The 12,752-nt window shown below is 39.7% G+C and overlaps 1 protein-coding gene across 5 annotated transcripts in view; it reads right to left on the minus strand.

The window, feature by feature from the left end:
• Positions 1-12,752, minus strand: part of ksr2 (kinase suppressor of ras 2) — a 163,030-nt gene that overhangs the window by 149,369 nt on the left and 909 nt on the right. The gene's annotated exons all lie outside the window — the stretch shown is intronic.

A 12,752-nucleotide genomic window follows, 5' to 3' on the forward strand; every position in this document is an offset into this window, starting at 1 on the left:
GAGTGAGTTCTTTGCTGTCGGCTTCAGAGCGTCCATGTGAGACATTATGGTTTCTAAATGGACGATTACATGAGAGTGAGCTATACCCATCCTTGCATGCGAGTACCCAATCAAATTTTTCCATCAAAAATCAGAAGGAGCTTTGAATCCACAGTGATTCACCAATCACGTGACATAAAAAAGTATTTTTTACCCAAAATGATGATTTTTTTTCTCAACAAAAAGTGAGTAGCCTACCCCTGAGAAGAGAGAGTTTAAACTGTAATTCTGGGGCAACAGCCTGTTTATTATTATTCAAGCAGTCTGACTCTGAAAAGAAAACTCCAGCCCCTTGCGTTTGCTCCATTTTAAGGCTTCAAATAATGTGATATCTTATACAGCTTGTGTTTACGTGCATTGACATGTGTTAAATAAATAAAGTTTGTTATAAATGAAGTAAAATAAAAAGTAGGAGAAGTAGCTAGCGATAGTAAATATGGTCAACTTTTACTGAGAAGCTAACAAAACGACAGCCATAAATACAATCCAACTATGGACAAATTCCGAGTTGCATGTATAGTGATAATTCATGGGACAAACTGAGTCAAAACAATGTAATTCAAATGATCCATGCTGTTTTATTAGAACTATACAAGCTGAAGTTGCAACATATTTGCATATTTTTCATAGTATTTACATAATATGAAATTAACATTAGGAATATTATTTAAACCCATGTATACAATAAAGTCAGACTGGATTCACAACCCATCTGACACATGATTTATTTGGAGAAAAATAAAATCGATATTCAAATTTGGAATATTGATATTGAATTGGCTGACAAAGTATCGCGATATATTGCCATATCGATATTTTTGACCACCTCTAGCAGGAATACTTAAATAAATTGATTCACAAAAGTTTTAATGCTTCAGATAATAAATAAAATCGATGTTCAAAGAGAAACTTTAAGCAGAACCATTGATGGTGAAGCTCTAACACAGAAGATGCAGGGGGAGGGTATTTACATATGGGAAGTAGAAAAAAGTTGGATTTCTGTAGCAGAAGGCAAACGTATCAAAAAGTTATTGAGTGAAAGTACTCTGATAGCGCTAATATTCTTTACGTTTCTCACTCCCATGGGTGGTTCTGGGGGGGGGGGGGGGGGTTACTCAGAGTTACTCAGTTAGTAACTCAGTTACTTAGACCAAAAATTAATGAGTTACTATGAAAAGTAACTTTTTAGTTACTTAAAAAAATTATTTTAAATGCTCCCATTTGAGCCTTTATTTCAGCATGGTACTGTACGGATTTGCATTGTGCATCGTGTTCTGCATTCTGATTGGCTAAAAAGTCTCCCTGCTTCTTCACTTCCTGTGTCAATAACATTGGTCTCTTATCAACAATGCTGAGAACGGCCAATGAACTTCAGCGAGCAGCTCAAGAACGGGATCCTTTGATGAATCGTTCATTACAGTCTCAAATATAAGAATCTTTTTTCCCAGAAGAAAAAAGAGCGACAACAACTGCCCACAACTATGTTCTTCTCTCGAAAATACACACCTGCACCGCGGCTTTAGAAAAAGAAGACGCTACAGAACGAGTCGGGATGCAGCAGCAGTCAGAATAGCAGTGAAATACGTGCGAGGCGGTGCTGATCTCCGCAATTTGAAGCCTTGTAAAAAAAAAAAAAAAAAAAAAAAAAGGTTGCTACTTTGCAGATTTCACTTATCACTTACTTTTTGGAACGAAACCCCCGTGAAAAACAAGGGATTACTGTAATGACAATATCTCCACATTGCGAAACTCATCTTGCTCTCTTGGCTCGCCATGACCGCTCATGTTTTTGAATGCACACACACACACGCCCACTACGTTTCCTCCGGTCTCGCCGTGTGGGGAAAAAAAACTCCACTGTAGCTGGCCAGAAATAACGGAGTCATGCACCGTTTGGTAACGGTAATTGAGTTACTGAATTTAAAAAGTAATGTGTTAGAGTATTAGTTACCGCCAAAACTAACTGCGTTACTGTAACGCGTTACTAAATAACGTGTTAGTCCCAACACTGCTCATGACCTGCCCCAGTGCTGACACTTTTGTGTCCAAGATTATTGGACGATGCAACTGCATGCCCAAACAGTAGTAGCACTAATAATAAGTAGCACAAGGGGACCAAATACGTGGGAACCAAAAAAAAAAGGTCAATAATGGTTAATAAAGCATACTGGGGAAGGTTTGATTCTTATCTGGCGACTAGCCTGGATTACTGACAAAATATTATTTGTGGATTTAATTGGTAAGTCCCAAATCCTAATGTTGGTTGTCATTAATGTGTGAAAAAAAAATTACCCTCCGTTGTTACTTAGCTCAGGTCTGAATTGAGAAACAGCAGATAGCTATTAGTTAACAGTAATATAAATATGTTCGCAAAATATGTATTCTGTTAATACAACTTTAAAGTGTTTAGATGGGTTGGAATATAGACCAAGGAGGGCATTATTCATAACTAAACAATGCAGCAAAGTTGTTGAAATTGTGTACTGTGCCTTTAAGAAGACTCTTGAACTAGATGAGCCCATATTGTGCGATTCCCCTGGAGACATCAGCACCTCTGACCTCTTCACAACTGCTATTCTTCTAATCCTGATAAACTGGAACACTTAATGAATATCCAGCAGACTGTCACTTCCACTGCAGCTTTATCTCATCTGTTCTACTGGAGCGCTGTTCTCTCATGCACTTTAAATGTCCACTATTCAAGCCTACCCACAAGAACAGCAAACGATAAGAAACCACAACTGGTGAAGTTTACAAGTCCATCTTCTGTTCAAGTAAATGCACAATTTACAACAGTCTATTTTTACTGAGCTGCAGCATACTATAATAATTAATAATTTATCAGTCAAACTGGTTTGCTTATGAACATGGAACAGAAATAAGTGCTGAGAGTGCTTGCTCATGGAGTTTTTCTTCCCAACATCAGCTTTGTATGATGTCATAAAGGGTAGATTTTCCTTGAACGGCCATAGTCTGCAGGCAGGGTGCATACAAGAGTAAGCACTTCACCTGACATTAGGTAATAAAGGTAATAACTACATAGCCAGGATCAAGCTAACCTAACTGCTCAACGGATTTCAAATGTGTCAAGCAATGTTTATGTCTAGAAAAGGTGGCAGAAGTGACAGAGGATTTTCTTGTTTGTCATTCTTAGCTATTTGTTATCTCGCTGCAAAAGGACCCTATCGGTGGACACATCTGCCAGAAAAAAGCAGTAAACACAAACATCCTCCGTTTCTGATGCTTCCTTGTAACTCGTAGAAGATTTGCAACACAGCTCAACGTGACCATTCACAACAACGACAGAGCAGGTTCACTACCCCCCCATTCCACTGCATGTTGGTTACCGTAGCAACCCTGTTGATTAGGAATCCTCAGCAAGGACACAGTGACAGGATTTATTCATTTGCATAATATATTGGCAACAATTAAGCAGAAAAATGGGATCCTGTTCAGATATGCCGAAATGTATTGATACACACCGATTATAACAACGAAACCATTGTTGGCAACTATGGGGTCATAGGTAGTTTTGTACCGGCATCTTTACGTTGCTGCTAGTTTATCGGCTGCAGATTTTCTGACTCAATGAGGACTAGAGGTGCAGCTATTAGGCTACGACGTTGTCGACAAAAAACGATAATAAAACCAGTCGCTAATTAATTTGATTATCGACTATTGTCAGCAAAAAACTAAATTCCAACAGAGTGAGGCATCACCCTCCCCTCCTATTTCTGCTGACAGTTCCAATAGAGTAGAGCGCCAGGTAAAGAATATGTGGGCAGCAGATGCAACACCACAGCGACTGGCAGCAAAGTTCATTATGTATTTTTGAACAAACTATCCATCTGTTTGTTTGTCTTCTTTTTTGAATTAGCAAATCATAACAACCTCATCCAAAACATAAAAGCTAAATAAGAGCTATCAGAATAGTCGTTTGTTGTAGCCAGTACTCAAGTTGTAAAAAAAAAATCAGGGGGGATGGTGGATTTTATCATATGGGGACAGATAATTTGTGCTGATTACAAATAATATAATATATTACAAATAATAGCACTGACCAAAACACCTACAGAAATACTGCAGGAATGACACAGCAGCAGTTAAATGCAGCCTTCTGTAAGCTTTAAATATCCACTGGGCTTACATCAAATACATCAAAACACAAAAATAAAAAACAGTTTTCTGAACTTATCAATATGCCTCTGTCCTTCACAGGATAAGTAAAATGGATCACTGCAAAAACTCAAAATCTTAACAAGAATATTTGTCTTATTTCTAGTTAAAATGTCTCATTTTAGTAAAACAATCTCATTACACTTAAAACAAGACTCATCACTGGAAAAAACAACAATTTTCACCTGTTTCAAGTAGATTTTCACTTAAAATAAGTAGAAAAATCTGCCAGTGGAACAATATTTTTTTGCTTGTAATGAGAAGATAAATCTTGTCCCACTGGCAGATTTTTCTACTTATTTGAAGTGAAAATTTACTTGAAACAGGTGAAAATTGTCAAATAAGTTATTTTTCTGGTGTTATTTTTCTGGTGATGACTCTAAATGTTGAAATAGCAGTGATACCACATTCATTGATGAAATGACATAAGGGATGGAAAGGGAGGATGGCAGTTTTACAGGGGGGATGATTTTGACCGTTTTTATATCAGGGGGGATGCCATCCCCCCTCATCCCCCCTCAACTCCAGTACTGGTTGTAGCCCTGGTGAGGACATTACTCCACTTCCCACGTCTACATGTATTAATACATGTGTATACAGAAAAACAATATAGATGGTGAGTGGTCAATAGACTGTGCGATCTGAGATGTTACATAATCGGCAGTATTGAGTATCGTATTGTGATCAACAAGCAGGTTAAACAGCCGTCATCCCTGGACAGAAACACCCAGGTGTAACCCTGACACGAATCCAGTTCTGGCCAGATCATTAGTGGGAGGATCTGAGGTGTTGAGGTCTTGCGTGTCTGACCAGGAACAGAAGTTCTACACGTTTATAAACCCGGACCTCCATCCATCTGCAAGCCTCCAGAAATGTGGCCAATCGGCAAACATTTGGGCCAAATGCGATAATTTTCTGGAAGTGTCTCCTTGGAAGTGTCTCCTTGTGATCGTCGTCATTTCCCGCTCTGGAATAAGTACACGCTCTACGAGTCCTCATGGGGCATAAAACTGCTCACGAATTACCAGAGATGAAAACTAGATGGCTGGAAAAGAGATATTTGACATACGGACATTTTAAAGGTGTTTTCAGTGTTTTTAATGCATGAATAAATATTTACCCCGAGTGTAGTCAGATAAAACAGTAAATGTTGTCATAATTAGCAGGTGATGTTAAGGTTTTGTATACTAAAAAAAAGAATCATAGAAGCAAAGACTGAGATACATTTAAACCCACATTTCCCATAATACATCAGTGGGTTCATCTTTTAGGTCCTGAGGCAAGGCAAGTTTATTTATATAGCACAACTCAACACAAGGTGATTCAAGGTGCTTTACATCGACATTAAAAGCAGCAAGACATAATTGTACAGTAAATAAAATGATGAGAAAGGGAGGTAAAATAATAAATAAAATGATAAGAAAAGAAGTAAAATAATAAAAAGCACAAGCTGTTAAAAATAAGGGCAGTAGAGTACAGCAGGTAAGTATTTAATTTAAGAGTACGGTTCAGTAAACAGTAATGTTTTTAGGCCTGATTTAAAGGAGCTGACAGTTGGAGCAGACCTCAGGTCTACAGGAAGTTTGTTCCACCGGTGAGGAGCAGAATAACTGAACGCTGCCTCACCTTGCTTGGTTCTGGTTCTTGGGAACCACAACAAACCAGATCCAGATGAACCTCAGGGGTCTGGGAGCTTCATAGGAACTAACAGATCAACCATGTATTTTGGTCCAAGACCATTCAGGTCTTTGTAGACCAGCAGTAAGATTTTAAACTCTATCCTTTGACTCACTGGAAGCCAGTGTAGTGATTTCATGACCGGTGTAATGTGGTCCAGTTTCCTGGTGTTTGTAAGGACTCTGGCAGCAGCGTTCTCGATCAGCTACAGCTGCCTGATTGATTTCTTGTTCGGCCTGTAAAGATGCCATTGCAATAATCCAACCTACTGAAAATGAATGCATGAATAAGTTTTTCCATGTCTTGTTTAGAGAGAATACCCTTAATTCTAGTAATGTTTTTTAGGTGGTAATAGGCAGATTTAGTGATAAACTTTAGATGGCTATTTAAGTTCAGGTCTGAGTCAATAATTACACCAAGATTTCTGGCTTGATTCGTAGCTGTCAATGACATGGAGCCAAGATGAGCGTTGATCTTTTCCCTTTCATTTTTAGGGCCAAAAATGATCACCTCTGTCTTTTCTGCATTTAGCTGGAGAAAATTCTGGCACATCCACTCATTGATTTGGTGAATACAGTTACTCAATGAGATTAGGGGACTGTAGTCATGTGATGACACTGAAATATAGAGTTGTGTGTCATTGGCATACATATGGTAGGAAATGTTGTGATGTTCCATAATCTGAGCTAGCGGTAGCATATAGATGTTGAATAGAAGCGGTCCGAGAATGGACCCTTGAGGAACCCTACATGAAGACAACGCAATCATTTCCACGTGCTATAGTAACTACATCCATTCAAACCTTTATCAAATAGGTTGGATATAAAGTGCATTTATTTGTAATTCAGGTCCTCTCAGTCAATGAGACAGATATCTCAAATGCGTGTTTTTTTTTCTGAGACAGAAATGTACAGAGGTTTCTCGCATTTACAGTTCACTCAGATCTGCATTTGGACTCCAACCGCGCTTCATTCTCCTCAATTCACAGTATAGACATGTTCCTTTTTCGTTGTAAATTAAGTTTTGTCTGTTTAGTTATATGTGAACACTAGACAGAACTGAATCACAATGAATTGGATGGAGGCGTTTAATTGGACAGCAGTGAACGTGTCTGCTTTTGCTGTGAACTGTAACTATACAAACAGGAACTACTGCTTTATCACCACGTTTGGATCTAAACAGCCACCGTAGCCACGGTGCTTGAACTTTCCTTCACCGCTGTTGAGACCTGGGCTGTGAGCAGAAGAAGAAAAAAAGAGCTAATGCTCAAATACACATGAATGAATGAACAACTTGTTTTGATCGCTCAGGACTGTGTGAAACATCTTTGACCCGGTCATGCATCTGCATCTATATGAAACCCTTCATTAAAAAAAAGATTATTCATCATGTGCGCTGTTCATCCCTCTGTTTCCACAGGACTGGAAACAGTGGGACACACACACACACACACACACACACACACACACACACACACACACACACACACGTGTGTGTGAAAAAGTGTTTGCCTCCTTCCTGATTTCTTATTTTTTTGCATGTTTGTTGCACTTAAATGTTTCCGATCATCAAACAAATCTAAAACTAGACAAAGATAACACAAGTAAACATAAAATGCAGTTTTTAAATGAAGGTTTTTATTTTTATTATTAAGGGGAAAGAAAAATCCAAACCTACATGGCCCTATGTGAAAAAGAGATTGCCCCCTAAACCTAATAACTGGTTGGGCCACCCTTGGCAGCAACAACTGCAATCAAGCGTTTGCTTGAGTGAACATGAGAGTCGCTAAGCAACCAAACTAGACCGATCTTAGGGACTTACTGAGCTAAAACCTGCAGAAGTTCCCTTGTGCCGCTTTACCATGACAGACATGTAAAATGTTTCTGGTACTCCGGCCTTTTGCCCAAAGAGAGCTGAGATAGACGCCTGCAGATCCCAAACAGAAATCCTGTGGGTCCAGATAATGGATGGATGTGGAAGTGCAGGCTGATTTTTATTACTCAGTTTGCACAAAACATTCCCAAACAAAAAAAAAAAAACAAAGCCTATCGTTTCAGCCTTGTTTGGTTAGTTGTCAAAAGTGAAAAGCTAAACTAGAAAATTGACAGCAGTATTCAGGATCATTATGGGGGTCAGTGTCCCACGTTTATCAGAGGGCCTTGGGATGTGTCTGGGACGAGACTGAAGTCCACCTTCATCTAAATAAAGTCATTTGGCACGATTTAGCGGAGGCAGACTGTGTACGGTGCATGTCGGAGTAAAAAAACACTCGTAATGTGTGGTGACTGTAGATCTGTGACAAGAGCGAGTCGAGGCAAAGCAGGCAAGAAACATCTCTGAAGTTTTTAAACCATGCAGAGACAACGCAGCCTCGATCGTCCCGCCGCAGAAGAAGTTAGGAACCTTTAGACATAAAAACTCAGCCAATGATGAGGGCTGAGGACATAAAGCTGGAGGAGATGTGGAGGAACCTGAAAACGGATGTGCACCGGACCCTTCCCCATCAAAAAGACGGAGAGAAACTCAGGAAGGAATGCTGCGTTTCTAGGATCATCACCAAAAAGATTTTAAACCAGGTTCAGAAGAAATTAGATGTTTTTTTTTTTTTATTACATTTACAAATCCAGCCCCACAAAAAAACAAATGGATTGTATTATTTGCAAGAATTGACTCTTAAAGAGAACAAAACCGAATCCATGTTATGGCAAGCCGGAGCACATAGTCTGACAACTTTCCAGCTGCACGTTCGTCAGTAAAAACAGATGTTTCGTGATTGTTTGGGAGCACAAAGAGTCGCCTTATCTGAGCTGCTTTGTCCCTGCTTTCAAATCATTAGATTAGATATGAAGAGATTAATAAACCATGAACGAGATGCTTGATTATCGACGCTAACACACAGCTGTCCCCCTCATCGTCTTTCAGCCACTGCAAACACCACTGCCCTCTGCACGCCGCAGAGATGCGTCTACGTGGTTAACCCTCCGGCAGGCGGCATCGTCAACCGTTCAGGAAACAAAAACAATCTCATCTAGATAAACTTTGTCCTCAACATTTAAAAAAAATTTTTTTAAAACAATCCACAAAGTCTTTTCTACACACAGATGTCACTCCTTTGGGTAGAAAAAATCCTGACTTTCCTTATTGTAATCACTTTTTAGAATAATATCTTACTTTTTACTTCTAATGTTTGACAGTTTTTGTCAATTTACATTATTATTCTTTTTAAAACTTAAATAAAATATGACATCAAATGAATACAAAAATAAGACATAGTAGCACAATATAGGAAAAAGCTAAAGTTATAACCCTCTTCTACTTTTCTTTCAGTTTCAGCTCAAATGACATCAACCATTAACGAAATCTATTCAGAACAATCAGTGGAAATTAATTTCAGTATTAAAAGGAAAACCTCCATTACAAAAATAATCCAGTACCCACAATGCCTTGCGAGGGAACATAGTAAATGTTCATCCTCACTTTGCAGCCTGCTAAGTACTTGGCAACCCAGCAGCTGAGATGCAGCATGTTTACATGTAATATAACACACTCAGCCTCATCTCCCTGCGGGATGAGTGTGTGGCACTCATAGGTCACTTTATGGTCAGCCATTTTTATGCAACATTTAATTATATTACCACTGGGGACTGGAGGTTTGCTGATGGTTCATACAGATGCTCAGTGGTGAGTTTATGGGCACCTTATTGCGCTTAATGGTGTTTGTTTGAATCTCTTGAGACGACATCATAACATTCTTACGGGCGCTTAATGCCGTCCTGCGTCTGCAGTGTCCGTCGGCCAGTTCTCACTGACCTTATCGCGCTTTATGAGACAGCCTGTCGCTGGTGAGGCCATCGCTCGGCCGCCTTGGAGCAGATGCTTTGTGATTTTATTTTTTATTTTTTGAAAAAGTTGAACGTTTCCTGAGGTCTTTCTGAAATGTCATTTTTTGGTCATAATAGGACAGGGATGCAGCAACAAAAGCTCCCTTTCCAACCACGACTTTCAACCTTGGGCTCAGCGGGCCACGCTGCATGGCCTGCATTTTAACGACAGCTGAGACCATTAGGCGCAATATCAATGAACCTGTCTATAGAAGGCGAACCGGGCTTTAAGGCGTATGATAAAACTATATAAATCGAACTTTATTCAACTCGTTCACAATAACTCCGAATATCGTTCAGCTGTAACTAAAACAGAAAAATACTTTCACATTTTAAAACATTCGTCTTCCACGAATCCTCCATTAAAAAGTGGCGGAGGTAAACGTCCTGTTCTCCGATTGGTTCATCGTTGCCATCGATAGCAGATACCTGAAGTTAGTGTGAGGTTGGAACAACGTTTTCCAACATTTGATTATAACTGGATTATGATAGAGATTTGAACATTGGGTTTACGCTGAAAACCTAACATTGGCTTGACGTTTAATTACAGTAAGGTATCCGTTGACTAGATGTTGGTTGCTTGCAGCGCTACATAATTAGTAATCTAACGATGTTTGACGTCACTAAAGTCACTAAAACTGTACTATTTTTGAGTGCAGCGTTCCTCATACGGTCGAGGTCAATAAGAACAACAAAATTCATACATAAGGCACACCTGGTTATAGGGCGCACTGCTGGTTTTTGAGAAAATTTAAGGATTTTAAGTGCCTTATATTGCGGAAAATACAGTATATTAAATGTGCTCCATACTGGTCGAGCGTATGATGTAAAAGGAACAACATAGACGTGATGTGACGAACCAACCGGGTCTTGCTGTAGCGGGTTGCACTATAGGATAGAGTAAGTAAGGTGGACTGCTCAGCAGCACACTCCATTTTCTCTGGAGAATAGTATGCATACAACAAATTACAAACACGTTAGGGGACTTGCTGCCAGGCGCGGACAACAAAGTCGGAGGATGGGACCGTCTTCGGGATTATGTACAACTGGTAATGGTTTGTGAAAGCACACTAGGGGAGGTTTACTCTGAACGCACGGTGGAGCGGAGCTGCAATAAAGGTCTTTTTTTCCACAACTTCGGTGTGAAAGTTGCTTAAACTATATTAGTTTGTCCTCTTGCTTGGTGACTTTTCTCTTCAGTCATTATTCTCAAACCTCTGAGTTACCTGCCGTGATCTCTGTGAACTAGCTTCATATCTGCTGAAGTGTGACATGGTGACGTAAAGCGATACGCAGACACAGCAAGAGACGAGTGGGGAAAAACAAAAGTTATTTAGGGTGGTTTCCACTACGAGTAGAATCAGGAGGATACGAGAGCTGGATGACGCCTCCTAAAAGTTATAAAATATTTCTTTGAATGACATTAAAATTGATATTTCAATATGAAAAATCTCCTTTGAGCTATTTCCGCTATTCCTACGGTCAGCAAATGCAGCATCCTACTAAATTGGGTGGAAATGAAGACAAGGAGGCTTGCTAATCATACTCTGGCTCTGTGACATCACAATGCCCTGCACATGTTGTTGGCTGGCTTAAAAAAATTAACAGAGTTGTGTTTTTGAGTTGCCAGTGACTTGTAAACCCTAAAAAAAAAATGTTTTTTAAATATTTTTTTAAAACGGCAAAGCCGAAGTGCTTTCAAGCACATAGAAAGTTGATTTTGTTTCATTTTCTGTCATATGTCCCCTTTAAGTAGTCCCAAAACCAGTGGTGGACAGTAACGGAGTAAATTTACTTGAGTACTGTACTTAAGTACATATCCAGAGGATTTGTACTTTACTTGAGTATTAGATTTCTTTGGTACTTATTGCTCTTACTTGAATACATTTCCAAGACAAATATTTTTACTTTTACTCGAGTAAATTTCTAGGAAGGCTGAAAAGTACTCGTTACTTTCAAGTCTGCTCTTTTTTCTTCTTCCCTAAAATCCTATTGGACACAAGCTGTTTTTGTCAAAGGAGGAGACCTATCACAGTGCACGCTCTCCACTGGGATGTACGTAAAGCGGAAATACGTCAAGCCTCCTCAAAACGATACCGCCAAAGTAGCCTGCGTTTGTCAAGACAGAGCCGCAACAAGTCAAGACAGAGCCGCAACAACGGCTACGCCTGCGTATGATCCCATTCATTTGATTTGTTTTTGGTGTTTCTGCAGGTTTTATATAACATTGTGGTTCTAAAAGCAGCACATCAGTGCAGCTTGTTTCAAAGAGTTAATTCTCAGAAACAAGAGTTAAAAGGTCCTTAAATTAATTTAGAAAAAATATATAGTAATTTACTGATGTGGAAAATAGGAAATTTACTCTTACTCTTACTCTTACTTTTACTTAAAGTACATTTAAAAGCATTTACTTTTGGATACTTAAGTACCTTTAAAAGCAAGTACTTTTCTACTCTTACTCGAGTAATATTTTGACTGAGCTACTTTTACTTGTAACGGAGTAAATTTTGACCAGTAGTATTTGTACTCTTACTCAAGTACTGGGGTCGAGTACTCTGTCCACCTCTGCCCAAAACGCACAGTCTGATATCTCTAATCCAACATCAAGGCATTATGGCCATTACGTAACGCAATTTACGGAATACCCCCACGGGCCAATTAAGGGAGATTTCTTAAGGCTTGATTTATGGTTCCGCGTTACACCAACGCAGAGGCTACGGCGCGCGTCGCCGCGTACCCTACGCCGTAGCTTACGGCGTAGGCTCTGCGTCGATTTAACGCGGAACCATAATTCAAGCTTTAACAATGTCAGTAATCTGTGCGCCTTGCGTAACGGCGGGCTTTGGATGCGAGGTCAGACGCGCAGCCTGGCATGTCGTGGTGATGGGTTGTAAACACGGGCTGCCTGCAGGCCTCTAAGCACCTTCCCTCCACGCCACCTGCAGAATGCGCAAGTCTCCATGCACAGCCCACTGCAGC

This window comes from Cololabis saira, chromosome 9 (genome assembly GCF_033807715.1).
Source record: "Cololabis saira isolate AMF1-May2022 chromosome 9, fColSai1.1, whole genome shotgun sequence".
NCBI lineage: Eukaryota > Metazoa > Chordata > Actinopteri > Beloniformes > Belonidae > Cololabis > Cololabis saira.